Source organism: Phyllostomus discolor, chromosome 5 (genome assembly GCF_004126475.2).
Source record: "Phyllostomus discolor isolate MPI-MPIP mPhyDis1 chromosome 5, mPhyDis1.pri.v3, whole genome shotgun sequence".
Taxonomy (NCBI): Eukaryota; Metazoa; Chordata; class Mammalia; order Chiroptera; family Phyllostomidae; genus Phyllostomus; species Phyllostomus discolor.
This window is the reverse complement of record NC_040907.2, coordinates 32,277,346-32,300,225: the sequence shown is the minus strand read 5'-3', so window position 1 is coordinate 32,300,225 and position 22,880 is coordinate 32,277,346. Positions and strand designations below refer to the sequence as shown.

Genomic DNA, 22,880 nt, shown 5'->3' with positions numbered 1-22,880 from the left:
GCCGGCTGGACAAGGTTCTCTGGCCACCCTGCAAATTATACCCCAAGTAACTTACAGTTTGAGTCACGATTTGGGCTTTCTTAGCAGAGACTCGATACCCCATCTGTTCGAGATCCTGCAGTAGGTTTGTAGTGGCCACTTCACAGTCTTCCTTGCTTCTCGCGGCTATGAGGATGTCATCAACATACTGCAATACCACAACTGACGGGTGTGACGACCGAAAGGCCCGCAAGTCCTTACTTAGGGCCTCATTAAAAATGGTGGGGGAATTCTTGAACCCTTGTGGCAGCCGAGTCCAGGTGAACTGGCCCACTAACCCGTTCTCGGGATCATTCCACTCAAAGGCAAAGATGTCTTGGCTCTGGGGTGCCAGCGGGATACAGAAAAAGGCATCCTTCAAGTCTAGGACCGAATAATAGGTGTGTGTTGGAGGCAGCGAGCTTAGCAGGGTATACGGGTTGGGCACCGTAAGGTGGATTGTCTCTACCCTCGCATTCACCTCCCGTAAATCCTGCACGGGGCGGTAGTCAAGTGTCCCCAGCTTCTGGACTGGGAGTAGAGGGGTGTTCCAAGCTGACTGGCACTGTCGGAGTATCCCTGCTTTGAGTAAGCGTTGCAAGTGCCGCGCGATCCCCTGCTTGGCTCGTGCTGGGACCGGATACTGCCGAATTCTAACCGGGCTGGCAGTGCTCAACAATTGCACCAGGACGGGTGATTGGTGAGCCGCCAGTCCAGGTGGATTGGTCTCTGCCCATACGCCAGGTATCTTTGTTAAGAGATCGTTCGGGACCCCCGCTGTCTCCTCCTTACCTTCTTGGATGGTGGCCAATAAGTATTCCTCAGACAGCGGAACAGTTATGTCTAGGTTGACTCCAGCTTCCTGGCTTTCTGAGGAGTCGTCTACTTGCCTGAAGGTAATGGTAGCCCGAAGCTTCTGCAATAGACCCCTCCCGAGCAATAGATAGGGGCAATCCGGAATGACTAGGAAAGAATGAGTAATTGTTCCTTTTCCTAGGTCAGTTACTCGTGCAGTGGCCCACGGATATGCTTCTGCCTTGCCCGTAGCCCCTACTATTCTGGTAGTTGCCTTTTGTATCTGTCCTTGAGGTTGCTTTAAAACTGAATAGGTGGCTCCCGTGTCGACCAGGAAGTCTATAGGCTTCCCTTCGACTTTCAAAGTCACCAGGGGTTCCTGGGAGCCAACTGGAATGGAACCCTGGCTTAGTCAGTCTAGGGTTTGGAGCAACACCTCGGGGCTCTTTTGCTGCTTTGATCCTTCTACCAATAACTTGGGGCAGTCCCGCTTCCAATGTCCCTTCCCTCTACAATACGCACACTCATCTTTTCCCACTCGCCGCCTCTGACTTCTCTGTGGGCCCCCTCCTCTTCCTTTGCCCTTAGTTGGGGCCTGCTGTGCTGTCAGTAGGATTTTGGCAACTTCTTTTGCTCTTCCGACTTCTGGGTCATCTCTATTCACGTAAACCTTTTGAGCTATTTCTAGCAACTTACTTCTATTCTCTCCTTCAAATCCTTCTATTTTCTGTAACTTTCTTTTAATGTCTGAGGCAGCCTGTGTCACAAAAGTTATGTTCACCAGCCTTCGATTCTCCTCTGCCTCGGGGTCCAGGGGAGTATATACCCTATATGCCTCCATGAGCCTTTCTAAGAATGCAGCAGGGGATTCTTCTCTGCCTTGGATAACCTCGCCAACCTTACTAAAATTTATAGGTTTCCTAGCTGCTGCCTTGAGCCCCCTGAGTAGAGCCCGGCGATACTGGAGGAGCGCATCCCTTCCCCCAGTAGTGTTGGGGTCCCAAGCAGGGGGTTGAGAGGGGAGAATGTCCTCGATCTCCCTTCTACCAGCCATAGTTTCTCCCTCCTCTCCGAGTATAGCTTTTGCAGCCTCTCTCACAATACGGTCTCTTTCTTCTGACATGAAGAGAGTCTGCAAAATCTGCTGACAATCATCCCAGGTCGGCTGGTGAGTCCTGAAAATAGTCTCTAGGAGGGAAATCAATCCTTGGGGTTTCTCAGAAAACGGGGGATTCTGATGCTTCCAATTATACAGATCACTGGTCGAGAAGGGCACGTAGATTAGCCGCGCCGGTGCCCTCGGCGGAGCATCTGGTGCTGAAGGCACCTCTCGAAGAGGCAGGACTGCAGCCCCCGCCACTGCAGGCAAAAGGGCCCCGCCCCCTTCCCCAGCCAAAATGGCGTCTTTTCCCGCCGCGTAAACGGCCCCTCCCCGAGTGTGTGGCGGGCTCATAAGTCCGTCGATCCCCGGCAGAGAGGAATCTGGCTCCTCCTCCCTACGAGGGTAGGGAGGAGGTGCATTTACTGGGTCTAGATGGTCCTCCAGTGCACCGGGCAAAACTGGGTACAACCTAGGCTGAGCTCCCAGAGGTTCAGTGGCGGGCGCTGTGTCTTTTCCCTTCCCCCCACTTTTAGGTGTGGCCAGGCAGATCGCCCGCCTTCCCCGGTGGCCCCCACCCAGGTACTTCTTTATGTATCTAGGCCTTTCTGTTGCAATGTCTACCCAAACATCAATATAAACTAACTGGTCGGGATGGGGAATCCCATAGACTGTGGCCTGCACTGCAAACAAGATAGGCAGATTAAAAGTGCCCTCAGCGGGCCATCCCACATCGAAGGTGGGCCATTCCAGTTGGCTTAGTGTCCGCAGGAACTCAGGGTCCTGTGGTAGCCCACCATAATCTCGGGCTCGCCTCTGGAAATCAGAAAAATTCTTTAATAGACAATCAAGTGGGGAGCTGGGCGCCGATTCTCGCTGCCCCATCCTGGGAGGGCTTAAGTTAAGAAAGCAATCAACACACCACACAGACAAACAAGGTACAGAGCTCAGTCGCTCGCCCGCCTGGCCTGCCCTCTCGCGAGGTGATGCCGGTCTTAGCTAAAGTTGCCCGATCAGAGTCTGGGTTGGATTGCCAATCGTTATGGCGTATTGACCTGACACAGGATCCGCAGGTTAGGGCCCTCTCATGCCCCGTAGGTTTCCCCTTGGGGCTACAAACACAGTCATTCACGAGCTCGTTCACTCACACAAATATTTCAATCGCAGCGCGGCGCAGCGCAAAAGGGGAGGGAACCTGAAGTGACCGGTCACTACTTAATTTCCAAAACCAAATTCCAGGGGCGGTGTCCCGCCTCTGGAAGTTCCTGGGTAGATATCAGTGGCGCCCCACCTCTACCTCAAGATTATTTGCTCCGGAGCCCAGAAACCAGAAACCAAAAGAGGATCCACAGCGAACACTTACTTAGCTCCAGCTGCCCGTCCGGTCTCCGAACCGAAAATCCATCGATAATCTCGCTGGGGCCTCCAGAATGTAGCACCCAGCGGACGCAAATACAGATATCGGAGCCTTTAGGGTATCGAAGATGTTACTTTATTGGCCAAGTTTAACCTGCGCAGGGGCGAACTCTCTGTCGAGTGAAACAGTGCCCACAGAGGAGCACAAGAGAGTGGCGCGCCAATATTCATATCCAGGTCCTTATATAGGGGTTTTGGCGCGAGAAAGCAAGCATTCCATAAAAACTGACGCCGTGGTCAGCTATTTGCTTACAGAGACCGCGCGTGGGAATTTCAAACCAAGCATTCTTACAGTAGGCGGGAAGGCAGGATGTTTGTTTAGTAACCTAGTAATCTCCTGGCTCTAACTAGCTAGGTTCCTATTTCCTCATGGTCTAAGTTAATCCCTACTCCTTACAATTTTCACACACACACATTAGTCCATTCAAGATGGACTAAGAACCCCTGGCTGGCATAGCTCAATGGATTGAGCGCGGGCTGCAAACCAAAATGTCGCAGGTTCGATTCCCAGTCAGGGTATATGCCTGGGTTGCAGGCCATGACCCCCAGCAACTGCACATTGATGTTTCTCTCTCTCTCTCTCTCCCTCCCTTCCCTCTCTAAAAATAAATAAAATAAAAATCTTTAAAAAAAAAAAGATGGACTAAGAACCAATATAAATCATATAGAACCTTAAAAGCAGAGAGAGGAAGATGGCAGCAAGGTAGAAGGGAGCAGATTCCACGTCTCCCTATACATGGGAGAAAAACCTAGCCGATCTTCAGAGGAACAGAGCAAACAGCCAACAGAACCGCAGCATATATGAAAATAAGAGACCAAAAATTATAGCAGACACTGAAAAACCAGATGGTAAGGAGAATGCTTTAGGACAATAAGGTCCCAGGAACCAGCATGGGGACCAGGGCGGCTGCGGCCCCATGCCCAGCGCCCGCTGCTGGGTTTGCCACAGAGTCCTTGGGAGAGAGCCAGGTTAACTGCTCCCTCCACACTCAAACAAGGTTTAAGCAGCACTGGGAGAAACCTGGTTGCTTGAAGTCGCAGAGAGGGGATAAAGGAGTAAGTGGCAAACATGTGGCAAACACACAAGGGCTGTTAGCACTCACAGAGTCTGTGGACACTAGCAGAGTTGAGAGTTGGGACCTGATGGGCCCTGACCCCGATAGTCACTGGTCTGGCTGGAGAGTTGGGCTGTGGGAGAGGCCAGGCCACTGTACAGAGCAACAGGCTTGAGTAGGAGGAATTTCTCAAAAAGAAAAAGTCAAAAGAGACACACTGTTTGGGGAATTCTGCAGCAATCACTCCAGCCTACTCCCCACCCACCTGGGCAGTGATCCTGAGGTTGCACAAAAGGCTCTGTATGCCCCCATAGCACTTGGAAGGGTGCACATTCAAGTCCACAGGCCAGGTCAACCTGGCCAAGTGCGCCCGCACCCCAGCCCACTGTGGTAACCCCGGGGAATGAGCACTGTGAGGAACACCTGGATCCTGCACCCAAGGGAGAGGCACCAGGCTAGCTCTGGGGAGAGTACAGGTGAGACTGGGTGCAGATCAGAAAGGAAGAAAAGCCATACCAATAGCCCCTCAGCCTGCTGGAGCCAGCAAGACCAGAAAAACCGGTTTGGCCAGTTTGAAACCAACAAGAGGTTTGGTGTTTTGGAGGGGTTTTTTTGTTTTGTTTTGTTTTTGTTTATTTTAAGTAACCTTTTATTTTTTACTTTTCATTATTGTTTTATCTTTCAACTGCTCTTTCTTCTTTTTCCCTCTTTCTTGTTTTATTCCTTCTTCCTTTATCTCCAATTTTATCTCTTCTTCCTCCCTTCTACCGCTTTTTTTAAAATACCCACAAGTGAGACCAAAAAAAATACATAAATAAAATAAACAGGAACTGTGAAAAGACCAGAGTTGGACCCAAAAAGGGGGCATCCGAACTGCTGAGACAGTGAGACAAATTTCACTTTGCTATTACAGAGAATCTGCAAGTTAGTGCATATTTGTATTACTTTTTTTTTCCATTATTCTTACATCTTTTATTTTACTAGTATTTTTGTATCCCTCTTCTCTCTGTATAGTCTTCTTTGCTTGGCTGATTATATTGTATCACTTGAGAGGTTTCCCCTGGTCTCTCTTTCATAGTGTATTGCTAATTTACTGTCCTTCATGTCACTTGTGTTCCATTAGCACACTACTCAAGGTCCTATGCTCCCTATTCTTGTTATCCAGATCATATTGATTCTGTCATATGATTGTTGCTCTAATATTATTGTAAATAATAGCTGTTCCATACAATTGTAAATACTTCACAACACCCTTCCCAGATCTTAGCCCACTTCACAGTTCCTGAACTCTATTACTGTAGTAGTTAACTCTATTCTCACACATGCTATACCTATTTACTATCCTTTACTCTCACCTTACCTCAAAATCTGACCTCCCACAAACTCACTGCTTTTTAGATCTAACTCACAATCCTTCCTCCCACAATAAGAGTTTTATCTTCTTTCCACCCTTTCCAAAAAATCGGCTAGTTGGGTGGAAGATCACAGTTAACACTATACATAGACAACAGATCTCCTATCTCTTCTCTACCAGCTTCTATTTTAAATATCATAGAACACATTCTTGCTGTCTTAAAGCATTTCACCTCCTCCCTTCAAATGATTACAAAAAAGAGAAGGTGGAAGGGGTGACCACCAAGATACCCACTAGAAGAGGAAGCCCAACGACAAAGGAAACACCAACAGATAACAACAGAAGAAAGTGAAGGAGAGAGTGGAAACCGCACAAACCTCAATCCAGGACCTATCTGGAAATACAACCAAAGAGTGGAGAAACTACCCAGTACAAACAACTGAACAAGAGAAAGAGACAATCCTCAAACCCTTGTACACACAGAAGAACCAGCTTAAACAAAACTTGCACTCACAAGCACAAAAAATACAAGAGGTGTTGGACAGAGTGACCCTCAGTTAAGGAGCTGGTGGGGAGGATGCACCAAAGAAAGACCCAATAACAATCAAACCCCAAAGACAAACACAGAGCCAACTTAAACAACAGCCCAAGAGTAATCAGCCCAGGAGATCAAGAGGACTGTCCCACTGAATCTAACAGGTATTTTGCCACAGAAGTTCACACCATAAGCCCAGGAGTCGATTTAAGAACCTCAGGCTAACAAGAAGAGTCTCACAAATAATGGGAAGACAAAGAAACAATCCCCAAAGGAAAGGAAAGGAGGAAGCCTCAGGAAGAATGCTAAAAGAAGTAGAGGCAACTCAACTATGAGATATTGAGTTCAAAGCAATGGTTATCAGGAACCTCAATGAGCTCACAATGAGCGACCAGAAACTACAGGGGACTACAATGAACTCACTGCAAACTATATCAGCATGAAAAAGGAAATAGAAACTGTCAATAAGGGCCAAGAGGAAATGAAGAACACAATTTCTGAACTGAAGAACACAGTAAAAGGAATCAAAGAAGCCTCGATGAAGCAGAGGATTGGATTAGCGACCTGAGGGACATAGTAGAAAAAATACCCAGGAGGAGGAAGAAAAGGAACAGAGGCTCAAAAAGAATCAAGAAGGATTAAAAGAAATGCAAGACAAAATGAAACATAATAATATCCATATAATAGGAATACCAGAAGGAGAAGAAGAGCAAGGGATAGAAAACCTATTTGAAAAAGTAATGATGGAAAACTTCCCTAATTTGATTAGAGAGAAAGTCACACAAATCCAGGAAACACAGGAAGTCCCAATCAAGATGAACCCAAAGAAGCCCACTTCAAGACACATCATAATTAAAATGGCAAACTTCCAAGACAAGAGAGAGAATCTTAAAGGCAGCAAGAAAAAACAGGAAGTAACATACAAGGGAGCCCCAATAAGACTAGCAGTTGATTTTTCAATGGAACCCACCAAGCCAGGAAAAAATGGCAAGAAATATTCAAAGTAATGAAAACCAATGGCCTGCAACTGAGACTACTCTCTCCAGCAAGGCTCTCAATTAAAATGAAAGGCCAAATAAGGAGCTTCCCAGACAAAACAACCCTTCAGGAATATTTCCTCCAAACCAGCTCTGCAAGAGATGCTACCGGGTCTGCTTGAAAAACAGGAAGAAAAACAGTGACAGAGAGAGGACCGCAGGTACAAAAAAATGGCTATGAATACACACCTATCAATAATAACCTTAAATGAAATAGATTAAATGCCCCAATCAAAAAACATAGAATACTGGAATGGATAAGAAATCATGACCCACACATATGCTGCCTACCTGAGACCCACCTCAGAACAAAGGACATACATAGACTGAACTGAAGGGCTGGAAACAAATATTCCAAGCAAATGGAAAAGGAAAAAAAGCTGGGGTAGCAATACTCATATCTGACAAAATAGACTTACAAAAAAGAGTCATAAAACAATACCCAGAAGGTCACTTCATAATTTTTAAGGGAAGAACCCATCAAGAAGACATAAATATTGTAAATATATATGCACCCAACATATGGGTGCCCAAATACAAAAAGAAAATCTTGGAGGACTTCAAGAAAGATACTAACAGCAACACAATTACAGTGGGGGATATTCACACCCCACTGTCAAAAACAAACAGATCTTCCAAACATAATGTCAACAAACATACTGTGGCATTGAATAATGCCCTACATCAAGTGGACTTAACTGATTATATCTATATCCTTTCATCCCACAGAAGTGAAATACATATTCTTTTCAAATGCACATGCAGTATTTTCGAAGATAGATGACATGGCAGGACACAAAACAAGCTTCAACAAGCTCAAGAAAATTGAAATCATATCAAGGATTTTCTCCAACTACAAGGGACTGAAACTAGAAACAAACCTTAAGGAAAATAAAACCCAAACACTCAAACTCATGGAGATTGAATAGCATGCTATTAAATAATGAATGGGTCAAGAATGAAATTAGGGAAGAAATCCAACAGTCTCTGGAAACAAGTGAAAATGAACTCACAACAACCCAAAACTTATGGGATATAGCGAAGGCAGTCCTTAAAAGGAAGTTCATAGCAATACAGACCTACTAATTCATAATTTTCAAGGGAAAATTATGAATAATTTGAATGAATATGAAATATGAATATGAAAATTTAAAATATAGAAACATTTCAAACAAACAACCTAACCCTACACCCACAAGAACCTGAGGAACAACAAAGACAGTAAAGACCAAGTAGATGGAAGAAAATAACCAAGATCAGAGCAGAATTAAATGACATAGAGACTAAAAAACACAATTCCAAGGATCAATGAATCCAGGAGCTGGCTCTTTGAAAAGATAAACAAAATCAACAAGTCTTTACGCAGGAACATCAACAAAAAAAAGAGAGAGGACCCAAATAAACACAATCAGAAATGAAAGAGGAGAGATTACAACTGACACCACAGAAATACAAAGGACTATAAGAAATTACTATGAAGAACTGTATGCCAAGAAATTTGAAATCCTAGGTGAAATGGACAAATTTCCAGAAAAAAATAATCTTCAAAAACTCAATGAAGAAGAAGCAAAAAGCCTGAACAGACCAATAACAGCAGATGAAACTGAAACAGTAATCAAAAAACTCACAACACACAAAAGCCTGGATCTGGATGTTTTCATAGAAGAATTCTACAAAGCATTTAAGGAAGAGCTAACCCCTATCCTTCACAGATTATTCTAAAAAATCCAAAAGGATGGAAGACTCCCAAACACTTTTTATGAACCCAACAGCATCCTAATCCCAAAACCAGATAAAGACACAACAAAGAAAGAAAACTTTAGGCCAATATTGCTGATGAACATAGATGCTAAGCTCCTCAACAAAACATTGACAAACCTCATCCAACACTACATTAAAAAGACCAAAATCCATGACCAAGTGGGATTCATGCCAAGGGTGCAAGGATGGTTCAACATTCACAAACCAGTAAATGTACTACACCACATAAACAAAGGCAAAGACAAGAAACACATTATCATATCAATAGATGGTGAAAAGCATTTGATAAGATATGGCACCCATTTATGATAAAAACACCCAGCAAAATTGGAACACAAGGAGCATTCCTCAACATAATAAAGGCCATATATGAGACATCTACAGCCAACATCATACTCAATGGGCAAAAACTAAAATCCTTTCCACTAAGATCAGGAACAAGACAAGGCTGTCCACTTTCACCACTTCTATTCAATATAGTATTGGAAATTTAGCCACTGGAAGTGATCAGACAAGAAAAGGAAATAAATGGCATCCAAATGGGAAAGGAGAAAGCAAAACTGTCATTACTTCCAGATGACATGATGGTGCACATAGAAAATCCTATAGACTCCACCAAAAAATGGCTCAATCTACTAAGTTAGCCTGGCAAAACAGCAGGATAAAAAGCCAATATCCGGAGGATCTAAGATGGCGTCGGAGTAGGAAGGAGCAGATTTGGCTTTCCTCTGCTCAGGGGAGAGAGTCCTGACCGATCTTTGGAGTGGAAAGGCAAGCAACCAACATATTTCAGCATTTTTGAGAACGGAGGACCAAGGATTGTGGCAGAACCGAAAGAACAAAGAACAGATCGCTGCATCAAGGTAGGCTCCCGGGACAGGCGTGTGGTACCGGGGCTGCAGCCCCAGGTCCGGGGGCCGCGGCTGGGTTTGCCGTAGGGTTAGTGGGAGAGAGCCAGGTCGGCTGCTCCCTCCCCAGCCGAGCAAGGTCTGGGCGGCTCTGGGAGGAGTCCAGGTGCTGGCGGGCACACCAGGTGGCGAGCAGCTTTGGAGGCGGTTAACACCAGAGCCGAGTCGCGCTGCGGACCCGGACTCCCAGGGTCACCATTCTGGCTGGAGCTTTGGCGGTGAGAGAAACCAGGCCATTGGAGAGCGGCGGGCTTGATCGGGAGGAATTTCCCAAGAGGAAGGAGTGAATGGACACAGACACTGTTTGGGGAATTCTCCTGAAGTGATCAGTGGCTCTGGCCTGTTTGCTCCCCAGCTGTGAGCGCGCAGGCTGCGGACAGGCCGTGCCCGCCCACCCGCGGGGGCACCGGCGTGCGGCAGACGGCCGGGCAGGTAGCAGACGGGCTGCGCCCGCTCACCGGAGCGCGGGGAGCGAGGGTCGCGCCGGTCACGCCGGGTGGCGGACGGGCCGCGGAGCCAGTGCGAACCCCACGGGCCTAGGAAGAAAAGCCAAACAAGTCATCCTTCAGACTGCCTCAGCCAGCAAGAGCAGAAAAACCGGTTTGGCCACTTTGAAATCAAGAGACTTTTTAATTTGATTCTATTTTTTTAACAATTTTTAATTTTTTAAGTTTTATTGTTTTTATTCTCTTTTGATTTCTTTTTCCTCTCTTACCTGATTTCTTGTTTTATTCCTTCCTCCTTCCTGTCCTCCAATTTTATCTCTTCTTCCTGCCTTCGTCTGCCTTTTCTATTTTTTTTCTTTTTTAAATTTTTTCCTAAATACCTACAAGTGAGACAAAATCCTGGAACGGTGAAAAGACCAAAGTTGAACCCAAAGAAGGGGCATCACAACAGCTGGGACAGTGAGATAAATGTCACTCTGCTATTACAGAGAACCTGCAAGTTATTGCAAATTTGTATTATTATTATTTTTCCAGTGTTCCTACATCCTTTTTTTTTTTTAAACAATATTTTTATATCCCTCTTATTTTTGTATAGCCTGCTTTGCTAGGCTGGTTTTATTGTATGACCTGACAGCTTTCCCCTGATATCCCTTTCTATACCGTATTACTAATCTACTGTCCATTAACTCACCTGTGTCCTATAAGCATACTACTCAATGTTCGGTACTCCATATCCTTATTACCTAGATTTCATAGACTCTGCCATATGAATGTTGCCATAATATTATTGTAAATAACTGCTGTTCCATGCAAGTGTAATTACTTCACAACACCCCCCCCCCCCCAGATCGTAGCCCATTTCAAAGTTTCCTGAACTCTATTACTGTAGTGGTTAACTCTATTCTCTCACACACTACACCTATTTACTACCCCTTACTCTCACCTTACCCCAGAATCTGACCGCCCACAACCTCTCTGCTTTATAGATCCAACTCACAATCCTTCCTCCCCCAACAAGAGTCTTATCTTCTTTCCATCCTTTCTAAAAATCAACTAGCTGGGTGGAAGATCACGGTTAACACTATACATAGTGAAAGGATCTCCTATATCTTCCCTACTTGCTACTACTGTAAATAGCATAGAATTCTAGGTTGCTGTCTTAAACCATTTTGCCCTCCCCTCCATCTGATGACAAAAAAGAATAGGTGGAGGAGGTGAACACCAGGATACCCACTGGAAGAGGAAACCCAACAACTAAGGAACCACTAAGAGATAACAGCAGAAGAAGGTGAAGGAGGGAGTAGTAACCACACAAACCTCAATCCAGGGCTTATCTGGAAATACAACTAAACAGTAGAGACAGTACCCAATACAAACAACTGAACAAGATTTCTTTAAACCTTGTACACACAGAAGAACCAGCTTCAACACAACCTGCCCTCACCAGCACAACAATATATAGAAGGTGGTGGACAGAGTGACCCACATTTAACCAGCTGGCGGGAAGGAACCATCAAAGAAAGATTAACAACAATCAGAACCCAAAGGCAAACACAAAGCCAACTTAAACAACAGCCCAAGACCAGCGAGCTAGGGGGCTCAAGGAAACAGTACCACTGAAACTCACTGCTATTCTACTAAAGAAGTTCACATCATAAACCGAGGGAGCCAGAACAGATCAATATAAGAAGCTGAGGTGAACAAGAAGAGTCTCACAAACAATGGGAAGACAAAGAAATACTCCCCAAATGAAAGGAAAGGAGGAAGCCTCAAAAACAATGCTAAATGAAACAGAGGCAATTCAACTATCAGATATTGAATTCAAAGCAGTGATTGTCAGGAAGCTCAATGAGCTCACAATGAGCTCACAATTAGCTACGAGAAACTACAGGGAAGCTACAATGAACTCAATGAAAACTACATCAGCATAAAAAAGGAAATAGAAACTCTCAACAAGAGCCAAGAGGAAATGAAGAATACAATCTCTGAAATGAAGAACACAGTTGAAGGAATGAAAAGCAGGATTGATGAAGCAGAAGATCGGATCAGCGAGCTAGAGGACAAAATAGAAGAAAACACCCAGAAAGAGCAAGAAAGGGAAAAGAGGCTCAGAAAGAATGAAGAGGGATTAAGAGAAATGCAAGACAATATGAAATGTAATAATATCCGTAAAATAGGGATACCAGAAGGAGAAGAAGAAGAACAAGGGATAGAAAACCTAGTTGAACAAGTGATGATGGAAAACTTCCCTAATTTGATGAGACAAAAAGTCACACAAATACAGGAAACACAGAGAGTCCCAATCAAGAGGAACCCAAGGAGGCCCACCTCAAGACACATCATAATTAAAATGGAAAAATTTCAAGACAAAGAGAGAATCTTAAAGGCAGCAAGGGAGAAGAAGGAAGTAACATACAAGGGGGCCCCAATAAGGCTAACAGCTGACTTCTCAATGGAAACACTCCAAGCCAGAAGAGAATGGCAAGAAATAATCCAAGTAATGAGAACCAGAGGCCTGCAACCACGACTACTTTACCCAGCAAGGCTCTCAATTAAGATAGAAGGCCAAATAAGAAGCTTCTCAGACAAAAGAAGTCTAAAAGAATACACCTCCACTAAACCAACTCTGCAAGAGATGCTGAAGGGACTGCTCTAAGGAAAGAAAGGAAAAGAGAGAGTGAGAGAGGATCACACGTACATAAAAGGCAATGAATAAGTACCTATCAATAATAACCTTAAACGTAAATGGACTAAACGCTCCAATCAAAAGACATAGAATAGCTGATTGGATAAGAAAACATGACCCACACATATGCTGTCTACAAGAGACCCACCTCAGGATAAAAGATCTGCACAGGTTGAAAGTGAAGGGCTGGAAACAAATTTTCCAAGCAAATGGTCAGGAGAAAAAAGCCGGGGTAGCAATACTCATATCTGACAAAATAGACTTCCAAAAAAGATCCATAAAGAGAGGCCCAGAAGGTCATTTCATAATACTCAAGGGAAGAATTCACCAAGAAGACATAAACATAGTAAATATATATGCACCCAACATAGGAGCACCTAAATACATAAAGAAAATCTTAGAGGACTTCAAGAAAGATATGGACAGCAACACAATTATTGTGGGGGATTTTAACACCCCTCTATCAAAAATGGACAGATCTTCCAAACAAAACATCAACAAAGATGTTGTGGCATTGAACAATACCCTAGACGAGCTGGGCTTTACTGATATTTACAGAACCCTCCATCCCAAAGAAGCTAAATACACATTTTTTTCAAATGTACATGGAACATTTTCAAAGATTGACCACATGATAGGACACAAAACAAGCCTCAACAATTTCAAAAAAATTGAAATCATACCAAGCAATTTCTCGGATCACAAGGGACTGAAACTAGAAACCAACCACAAAGAAAAAAAACCCAAAACACTCAAATTCATGGAGATTAAACAGCATGCTATTAAACAATGAATGGGTCAAGAATGATATTAGGGAAGAAATCAAACGGTTTTTGGAAACAAATGAAAACGAACTCACAACAACCCAAAACTTATGGGACACAGCCAAGGCAGTCCTGAGAGGGAAGATCATAGCGATACAGGCCCACCTAAAAAAGTTAGAAACATTTCAAACAAACAACCTAACCCTACGTCTACAAGAACTCGAGGAACAACAACAAAGACAGCCCAGAGCAAGCAGAAGGAAGGAAATAACCAAGATCAGAGCAGAATTAAATGACATAGAGACTAAAAGCACAATTCTAAAGATCAATGAATCCAAGAGTTGGTTCTTTGAAAAGATAAACAAAATCGACAAGCCTTTAAGCAGACTCATCAAGAAAAAAAGAGAGAAAACCCAAATAAACACAATCAGAAATGAAAGAGGAGAGATTACAACAGATACCACAGAAATACAAAAGATTGTAACAAATTACTACAAAGAGCTGTATGCCAAGAAATTTGAAAACCTAGATGAAATGGACAAATTTCTAGAAAAATATAACCTTCCAAAACTCAATAAAATGGAAGCAGAAAGCCTCAACAGACCAATAACAGCAAAAGAAATCGAAGCAGTAATCCAAAAACTCCCAACACACAAAAGCCCTGGACCAGATGGTTTCACAAGAGAATTCTACAAAGCATTTAAGGAAGAACTAACACCTATCCTTCACAGACTATTTCAAAAAATCCAAAAAGACGGAAGACTACCAAACTCTTTTTATGAGGCCAACATCATCTTAATCCCAAAACCAGATAAAGACACAACAAAGAAAGAAAACTACAGGCCAATATCGCTGATGAACATTGACGCTAAAATCCTCAACAAGATACTGGCAAACCGCATCCAACAGTACATTAAGAAGATCATACACCATGACCAAGTTGGATTCATTCCAGGTATGCAAGGATGGTACAATATACGCAAATCAGTAAATGTAATACATCACATAAACAAAAGCAAAGACAAAAACCACATGATCATATCGATAGATGCAGAAAAAGCATTTGATAAGGTACAGCACCCATTTATGATAAAAACACTCAGTAAAGTGGGAATAGAGGGAGCATTCCTCAACATAATAAAGGCCATATATGAGAAACCTACAGCCAACATTATACTCAATGGGCAAAAATTAAAATCTTTTCCACTAAGAACAGGAACAAGACAAGGATGTCCACTTTCACCACTTCTATTCAATATAGTACTGGAGGTTCTAGCCACAGCAATCAGACAAGAAAAAGAAATAAAAGGAATCCAAATCGGAAAGGAGGAAACAAAACTGTCACTGTTTGCAGATGACATGATAGTGTACATAGAAAATCCTATAGACTCCACCAAAAAACTGCTTGACCTAATAAATGAATTTGGTAAAACAGTGGGATACAAAGTCAATATCCAGAAATCAAAGGCATTTCTGTACACCAACAAGGAAACAGCAGAAGCAGAAATCAAGAAAAAAATCCCATTTGAAATAGCAAAAAGGAAAATAAAATACCTAGGAATAAACCTAACCAAAGAGGTAAAAGACCTGTATTCAGAAAACTACATAACACTGAGGAGAGAAATCAAGGAGGACACAAACAAATGGAAACATATACCGTGTTCATGGATTGGAAGAATTAATATCATTAAAATGTCCATACTACCAAAAGCAATCTACACATTCAATGCAATACCGATTAAAGTACCAATGGCATATTTCACAGACATAGAACAAACACTTCAACAATTTATATGGAACCATAAACGACCCCGAATAGCTGCTGCAATTTTGAGAAAGAAGAGTAAAGTAGGAGGAATCACAATACCTGACATTAAACTATACTACAAGGCCACTGTAATCAAAACAGCCTGGTACTGGCATAAAAACAGGCACATGGACCAATGGAACAGAACAGAGAGCCCAGAAATAAACCCAAGCCTCTATGGTCAATTAATATTTGACAAAGGAAGCAGCAACATAAAATGGAATAAAAATAGCCTCTTCAACAAATGGTGTTGGGAGCACTGGACAGCTACGTGCAAAAAAATGAAACTCAAGCACCAACTTACACCTTATACAAAAATAGATTCAAGGTGGATAAAAGACTTAAATATAAAGCGTGACACCATTAAAGTCCTAGAAGAGAAAGTAGGTAGGAAAATCTCAGATATTTCACGCAGAAACTTTTTTACTGACTTGTCTCCTAGAGCAAGGGACATAAAGGAAAGAATAAACAAATGGGACCTCATCAAAATTAAAAGCTTTTGCACAGCTAAGGAAAACAGTATCAAAATAAAAAGAGAACCAACTGTATGGGAAAACATATTTGCTAATGATACCTCAGACAAGGGTTTAATCTCCAAAATATATAAAGAACTTACACGACTCCACTCTAAGAAGACAAGTAACCCAATTAAAAAATGGGCAAAGGACTTGAACAGACAATTCTCCAAGGAGGACATACAGAAAATCCAAAGACACATGAAGCGATGTTCAATATCGCTAGCCATCAGAGAGATGCAGATTAAAACCACAATGAGATACCACTTCACACCAGTCAGAATGGCCATCATAAACAAAGCAACAAACAACAAGTGTTGGAGAGGATGTGGAGAAACGGGGTCCCTAGTGCACTGTTGGTGGGACTGCAGACTGGTACAACCATTATGGAAAGCAGTTTGGAACTTCCTCAGAAAACTAAAAATGGATCTGCCTTTTGACCCAGCAATTCCATTGCTGGGACTCTATCCTAAGAACACTAAAACACCAATACAAAAGAACCTTTGCACCCCGATGTTCATAGCAGCACAATTTACAATAGCTAGGTGCTGGAAGCAACCTAGATGCCCATCAGTAAATGAATGGATCAAAAAACTATGGTACATTTACACAATGGAATTCTATACAGCAGAAAGAAATAAGGAGCTCATACCCTTTGCAACAGCATGGATGGAGCTGGAAAGCATTATGCTAAGTGAAACAAGCCAGGCAGTGAAAGACAAATACCACATGATATCACCTTTAACAGGAATCTAAACAACAAAACAAAACAAAACAAAAAACTAGCAAAATATAACCAAAGACACTGAAATAGGGGATAGTCTGACAGTGGCCAGAGGGGAGAGAAGAGGGAATTTCAGGGGGGAATGGGTAGGGATTACAGGAACAAATTTGGAGGACACATGGACAAAAACTAAGGGTGGAGGGTAATGGGGGGAAGGGGGGAGGGTTGGGTGGAGGGGCTGGAAAGGGAGTAGGGGGGAGAAAACTGTACTTGAACAATGATTGAAATAAAAAAATAAAAAATAAAAAATAAAATAAAATAAAATAAAAAAGCCAATATCCAGAAATCAAAGGTATTTCTGCACACCAACAATGAAACAGCAGAAGCAGAGATGCTGAAAACAACCCCATTCGATATAGAAAAAGAAAAATAAAACACCTAGGAATAAACCTAACCTAGGAGGTAAAAGACCTGTATGCAGAAAACTACACAACACTGAAGAAAGAGATCAAGGAAGACACAAACAAATGAAAACATATACTGTGTTCATGGATTGGAAGAATTAACATCATCAAAATGTCCATACTACCCAAAGCAATTTACAGATTAAATCCAATACCTATTAAAGCACAAATGGCATATTTCACAGACATAGGACAAACATTTCAAAATTTACATGGAGCCATAAACAACCCCGAATAGCTGCTGCAATTTTGAGAAAGAAGAGCAAAGTAGGAGGGATCACAATACCTGATACCAAACTGTATTACAGGGGCACTGTTATCAAAACAGCCTGGTACTGGCATAAAAACAGGCACATGCACCAGTGGAACAGAACAGAGAGTCCAGAAATAAACCCACGTCTCTCTGGTCAATTAATATTCAACAAAGGGGGCAGCAACATAAAATGGAGTAAAAATAGCCTTTTCAAAAAATGGTGTTGGGAGAACTGGACAGCTACATGCAAAAAAATGACACTCGAGCACCAACTTACACCATACACAAAAATAAATTCAAGGTGGATAAAAGATTTAAGTATAAGCTGTGACACCATTAACATCCTAGAGAAGAACATAGGCAGGAAAATCTCAGATATTTCACGCAGCAACATTTTTACTGATATGGCCCCTAGAGCAAAGGACATAAAGGAAAGAACAAACAAATGGGATCTCATCAAAATAAAAAGCTTCTGCACAGCTAAAGAACACAGTATTAAAATAAAAAGAGAACCAACTGTATGGGAAAACATATTTGCCAATGATACCTCAGACAAGGGTTTAATCTCCAAAATATATAAAGAAATTACACGACCCCACTCTAAGAAGACAAGCAACCCAATTTTAAAAATGGGCAAAGGAATTCAACAGACACTTCTCCAAGGAGGACATACAGAGGATCCAGAGACACATGAAAAGATGCTCAGTGGTGCTACCTATCAGAGAGATGCAAATTAAAACCACAATGAGATACCACTTCACACCAGTCAGAATGGCCATCATAAACAAAGCAACAAACAAGTTTTGGAGAGGTTGTGGAGAAAAGGGGACCCTAGTGCACTGCTAGTGGGATTGCAGATTGGAACAACCACTATGGAAAACAGTATGGAATTGTCTCAGGAAATTAAAAATGCATCTACCTCTTGACCCAGCAATTCCAGTGCTGGGACTCTATCCTAAGAATACTAAAACACCAATCTAGAAGAACCTATGCACCCCAGTGTTCACAGCAGCACAATTTACAATAGCCAAGTGTTGGAAGCAACCTAGGTGCCCATCAGTAAATGAATGGATCAAAAAACTATGGTACGTTTACACAATGGAATTCTATGCAGCAGGAAGAAAGACGGAGTTCCTACCCTTTGTGACAGCATGGATGGAACTGGAAAGCATTATGCTAAGAGAAATAAGCGAGGCAGTAAAAGACAAATACCATATGATCTCAGCTTTAACAGGAACCTAAACAAAACAAACAAAGAAGCGAAATATGACCAAAGTCACTGAAATAGAGGACAGGCTGACGGTGACCGGAGGGGAGATAAGAGGGAATTTAAGGGGACAGTGGGAAGAGGTCACAGGAACAAACTTAAAGGACACATGGTCATAAGTTAAGGGGAGGGTGGTAATGGGAGGAAAGTGGGGAGGGTGGGATGGGGGGACTGGATTGGGAGTAAAAAGAAGAAAACTGTATATGAACAATGATTAAAATAAAAAAAAATTTAAGGTGGTGTTTACTGGAGGTGAAAAAAGGAAATGGATACTTAAATGTAATTTTTGTCGATATTACTTCTTGGGTTGGGTTGGGTTGGGCTGGGTTGGGTTGGGTTGGGTTGTGTGTGTGTGTGTGTGTGTGTGTGTGACAGAGTGACAGAGAGAGGGAGAGGAAGGAGGAAGGAGAGGCGGAAAGAGGTTGTGCAAGGACTAATGAAGACATTGTAATAAGCCAAGATTACAGATAGGCAACTTTTGGGCAACTGGTATTAAGAAGAGGAGGTGGAGGAACAAGAAGAAAGACACCTAAGCAACATGGGAGAGATCAGGGAAGGCTTTCCAGAATCAAGTACACCTAAGCTGAGCATTGAAGAGCACCCAGGATTTATCCAGATGAAACAGGCATGTAAGGGCTTTTCAGAAAAAAGTTAACATTCAAAGACAAAAGGTCAGAAAGTTTGGGTGTACAGGTTGCTAAGGATAACTGCTGAGCAGAAAGGGAACTGGGTCACTATGAGAAAAAAAAACAACTAAGGAAATACACAGGTCCTGAGCCAAATTCAACAGTTCAACCATAGGACTGGGGTGGGGAATAGGAAAGTGACTAAGTCAGGTTCTCCCATTTCTCATTCTGTCTGACCTGTGAGACTCCATCAAAGCCACTACTCCACCCTCCAATCCCAGCTCCAGATTACAAGACTCTAGGGCAACTCTGTTGGCATTGTCCCATCTATTTAACTATCCCCCATATTTCATATAATGTGTGTGTAACAACTTTATGACAAGTGCAAATAACTCTATACATGCCAGTTAATAAAATAATGACTCAGTCCATTGAATCTTCAGAAGGAGATGTTGCACTTAGATGAGGACTGCAGAACATCACTCTAAAATTCTACTTCTGTGAGGTGTGAGGTTTGCAGAGATGATTAGACAGGTGGGAATACATGCAGTTACTTTCCTCTGGGGTCTAGGCAAAAAAGGAAGATCAGTAAACTCACTGCCATGAGTCAGATGGTCCAGTCTCCCAGGAGCCCTCACATTGATGGCAGATAGCAGCTAATGACCAGATCTGATGTCCTGCCATAGCTGGAGGCTACCTCATGGTTCACCTGTGTTCTGAATCCCAACCCAGCCACATCCTAGCTGTGTGATCATAGGCAATGTGCTCAGCCTCTCTGAAGCTCAGATGCCTCATCTGAACAATGGGAACATGAGTGCCCTTCTTGGAGGGATGTTGTACGGGTTCAATGAGTTAATGCATAATCCCCAAGGGCCCATGGAGGGCACCTGATAAATGTGAGTTTTATCTTGAGTTGCTCCCAAAAGTAAGTCTTCAATTCCTTCTGTTTCTCAGTCCTGAGACATGTTTATCTACTCCTAATGTGTGCACATGTTCTTTACCATGAACACCCTCCTCTAGTGCAAGGATCATTCCACTCTGATATTCATTGTGGCTCACAAGCCTTTTGAGTACTCTCCTGCCCATTCTGCCACATGTATGATCAGTCTTCTCACTTCTTCCTGCCCTACAAGAATCAAATCTCACTTTCTTCTTATTGTCTTCACCACAATCAGAAGGTGTGGCCCAACCCAGAGGCAGGATGGCTGTGGAGGGGGTAGGATGGGCTGAGTTCTCTAGGCCAACACCTCCTCCTCTTTCTAGCCCCAGGAGTCTTGTTTCCTCATAGATTGGAAGGAGGAGCTTGCCCCTACCTGTCCTTACCGTGGCCCTCTCTCTACAGGTGTTTGACCCTTCCCGTTTTGCACAAGATTCTGATCTACTCAGCCATGCTTTCCTGCTCTTCTCAGGAGGATCAAGGTGAGGCATTACGGATACTCAGACATCTGTCACTTCCTACTTTTACATGCATTATCAGCAGCTTTGCCCTTGTATGTTGCTGTGTTAGGAAGGAGGCATTTGTCCATATGTACAAATGAAAGCTGGCACTTCATGCACAACACAGACAATTTACTCACTGATTTCTCTCAAACACAGTTGAGTGTCCTTATTTTTATGACTTTTGCCAATGTTGGACTATGTAGACAGTGGGACTATGGAATGTAAATCCCACTTCAAATAAAGAAGTTGCCAACTGGAAAAGTTTTCATGGTTATAGGAATACTAATATGCATGCAAACTTTTGGTGGGGCAGGCTGCAAAAGCAGAGAGGCACACATTAGTCAGAAACTCTTCAATCATCTACCTTCCATTTTCCCACCAACATGTCAGTGTCAGTAATTCCTCTAAATGTCAGTTACTTTGGTGTTTTCCTCACTTCAGGAATACAACTTCTCAAAGCTAAAGTTCTTCATGAAAATTAAACGTCGGATTCCTTTTCTTAATTATCAATATTATTCAAAGGTGTGCAGTTTCTTTTCTCCTCCCACAGCACAGGCCAGGTCCCACATGTTCTACTTCACTGATCTGCCACTCTTTGCATCTGTGATATGTACATGTGTTTCGATTTCCAGCCGCTTCCTGTCCTGACTGTTCAGGTCCTATTCATGAGCCATGCACATCAAGGTGTTTCACCTTGAGCTGGACAATTACACCCCAGAAGGGCTGCTGTTGGAAAATCCGCAAAAACTGCAGAAATCCTCCTGTGAAAGAGTAATTCTGAAACCTTTGCACTTGGTGACTAGAAACAAGCTTTTTCTGAATCCATAAGTCTGTGAATTCCTCAAATGGTGAATCAACTTTCACAGAATAAGCTTTAAACAAGTTGTTCTTCCACAGGTTGATTGGCTCTAGCCTTTGGTTTCTCCCAGGACTGAGTCCTTCCTCATACACACATGGCTGCAAGTCATGTGGCTGCCACTAGAAGGCAGGAGAGTACTAGGCAGCTCAATTCCTAGGTCAGAGCTCACATTTACTCCTATTACTTTTTCAATTTTAATTTTCTTTTACAATTCAATTAACTTCATTCAAGGATAAATGTGTTTCTTAAGACTGTCTCTGTGAACCAAGTCCTGTGCCAGGGGATGGGAAAGACACTGTCCCTGCCTCCAGGCATTCACAGTCAAGAAACAAACTCCTCTACTGAAGACAAACTTCATTCATTCATTCTGTCTTTCACTCACTCATTGACTCATGGAGTGGATTTTGGAATCCTCCTGCAGCTCAGGAAGCTCCTCTATTCCTTGTTGGGACAACAACAAGCTCTGGGAACCTCTTCCTGCCATCCTGTCTCCCTATTATGCGCTGCCATTCCCTGACTATCTCACTCATTCCTGTTTTCCATCTGCCTACCTGCCATTGTATTTGAACTCCTCCCTGTGGTCCTTTGCCTGTCTGCCCATTTTTTTTCACTTTCTGTTCTCTTGTCTTCCCCTGTATTAGTTTTGTTTAGATGCTGTAATAATTTACTGTAGCTTCAGAGATGGAACACACCACAAATTTCTTCTCCTAGGATTTAGGAGTCATAAGTCTGAAATGGGTTTCATTGGGCCACAACCAAGGTGTTGGTAGGGCCATGCTACCTCCAGGGCTCTAGGAGAGGATCCCAGGCTTTGTCTTTCCAGCATCTAGAGCTGCCTTATCAAATCCCTTGGCTCATGAAGCCATTCTCTCTACACAAATCCAGCAGCACCTTCAAATATCTTTCTGCTTCTGTCTTCACATTGCCTTGTCCCTTAGGAGGACAGTTGTGATTACATGGCTAACTCAGGTAAAACAGGACATAGTCACACGTTGCAGGGATTAGACTATGGACATCTCAGGAGCCATCATTCATCCTGGTTGGTCCCTAT

General features: G+C 42.9%; 1 protein-coding gene and 1 long non-coding RNA gene across 2 annotated transcripts in view; one reads left to right on the top strand and one right to left on the bottom strand.

Annotated features, from left to right (window-relative positions):
• Positions 1-22,880, top strand: part of LOC114496231 (cytochrome P450 4A6-like) — a 99,776-nt gene that overhangs the window by 61,113 nt on the left and 15,783 nt on the right.
• LOC118500602 lies at positions 1,391-9,507 on the bottom strand. Its single transcript, XR_004903176.1, has 3 exons — positions 9,497-9,507; positions 7,025-7,028; positions 1,391-1,550 (listed from the first exon to the last, which is right to left on the bottom strand). It is a non-coding gene; the product is annotated as an uncharacterized LOC118500602 (long non-coding RNA).